Consider the following 2,304-nt stretch of genomic DNA (forward strand, 5'->3'; position numbering starts at 1 on the left):
ATTCTCCACCCACCAAGGGAAGGAGAGAGGGAGAGAAGTCGGGTTGGAGGCAGCAGAGAGCCAAGGCGCAGGGCGGTGTTGCATTCGCTCCTATTCTCCAGATTTAGGACTTGACACCCGACTCATTTTCCTGCTTGCAAAAGAGGTGTCGGCACATCATGTCCCCATCGGGTCCTGCCCAGTCCCATTTTAATTTCAGACAGCAGCGGAAGTCATGAACATAATTAATACAGCTGGCCCCAGCTATGTATCCAAGCAAGACTAATTACTATTTACCCAGTTGCTCTTCTTGTCTCTCTGCCCTTTGCCATGTCCTTCTTCCCCTCAGCTCTCGGCTGCCACTTTGCACAAATGTTCCCACCTCAGAGCAAGGCAGACAAACCAGCAGCAGAATTCCGCCCCGTGACCCACTTAATGTGACTTGTCCAGGTTATTAGCAAAGGCCAAATACCTCAAATCCCTCCTCGAATGATCAAGAAAAACAACATTTAATTGGATAAGTACCACTGTCCCATTAAAAACTAACTGAACAGCTGAGTAATAAGGTTCACGTTCATCTTCTAAAGCTGGTATTAAGTTCTCCTTAAACAACTAATCACTATCAGTGTGGTCAAGACACGGGGCCGGAAATCAGGACTCCTATGCTCTCTTCTCCCTGACTCACTGTGGGACCTCAGGCAACTCACACAGGGCCCAATCCTGCTGCCACTGAAGTACATCACACAATGCCCAGCACCTGCAGCGGGAGCAGGTCTTCATGCAATCTTTGCCTCACTTTCCCCACTCTGTGATATGGGGTTGACAGTTCTGACCCACGGCAGACAGGGGTTGTGAGGCTCAGTGTGCTGCTGTGTGTCAAGTGTTTGAGAACCTGGGAGGGCAGGTGCTTTAGATGCATTAAGGATTTTTATGGCATAGGGCAGGGTTAGCCAAAGGCCAAGTGAAAAGTCATAGAGGCTTTGAGGTGCTCTGCCCCGCTCAGGGTCACCTTCCAGTTCATGTCTGAGACGGCCCTGTGCTCCAGTCCTTCTGTGGCTTAGCCAGGACTTCAGTCTGCAGTAAACTCGGCTTGTTCCACCTGCCGGATCCTTACCTCTATTCAAAGGAAGATGGAACCAAATGGAAACAGCATCTCTGACATCTCTGTAGTCCCATTCTGCCCCCACCAGAGCGAATGGCCAAATCTGTGCCAACCTCAGTGGCTGCTGGCATGGGTACCCTAGACACGCGCAGGAGAGGGGCAGGGGTAGCAGTGCCATCCACCATCAGCAAACGGTCCGTTAGCTGGTGGCAGTGCACTCACTCCTGCTTCTTTTGCGCGTGCCTGTTAATCAGGAGCTTTCTGCACCTGAATATTGTCAGCTGTCTCTGTGGCTGATTTTACCCTTAAATAAAAACAGGGAAATCTGACGCAAAAGACATTTTACATCCCAGAGCCTGGTGCAGATCACTAATGGACTCCCATTCTGCCTACAGGGCAGAATCTCGCTTCCAGGAAAGGCTGTTCCAGGGCTCAGCCTGGGAAAGCCAGGAGCACCTTGCAGTCACACTCCAGAGTTTGTATGTCTCTTTGGGTACATCTACTCTGCAAAAAACCACCTTGGGCAGCCAGTCTCAGATCTGGGGTCATTGGACACAGGCTCATGCTATGGGGATAAAAATAGCAGAGCTGACATTCCTGCTCAGGCTGGAGTTGGGCTCTGAAACCGGGTCAGCGGGGTGGATCTCAGAGCCCGAGTTCCAGCTCAACTGGGAACGTCTACACTTCTATTTTTAGCCCATAGCAAGAGCCCCCTGAGCCTGAGTCAGTTGACCCAGGCTCTGAGATTCACTGCTGCAGGGTGCTTTTGTTTCTGCAGTGCAGACGCACCCTCTCTTACCCCTGGAAGGGAAGGATCTCCTCCCTTTATGAAAATACACCTTCCCATCCCTTACTCTATCCCCCATACGCCACCACCCAAAACATGTCTGGCAAAGATCAGTGTGCAGCTAAAAGGCAAAAGCACCATATGCAAGGCTGATACTAACACACACCGCCTGAGACACAAATGCTGCCTTGGCAGACATCCACTTGCAAGGCAAACACCTTCATGGAACAGAGAACAACTCAAGGAACAGAATTTACCAGCACCATCGGCCCTAACTGGCAAATTTTTTGATACCATCTTCCCAGCACCAGAGACCAAGAGTTGAATGGGCCATGGAGAGTACACCTCTTCCCCCCCCGCCCCCTCCAGCCTAAAGGTGGGTCCCTCCTGGTCAGGGCGGGGGAAGCTTGCACTGCTATTGCCCAGGTTCTACAAA

The sequence above is a fragment of the Dermochelys coriacea genome, chromosome 1 (assembly GCF_009764565.3).
Source record: "Dermochelys coriacea isolate rDerCor1 chromosome 1, rDerCor1.pri.v4, whole genome shotgun sequence".
NCBI classification, from domain to species: Eukaryota; Metazoa; Chordata; order Testudines; family Dermochelyidae; genus Dermochelys; species Dermochelys coriacea.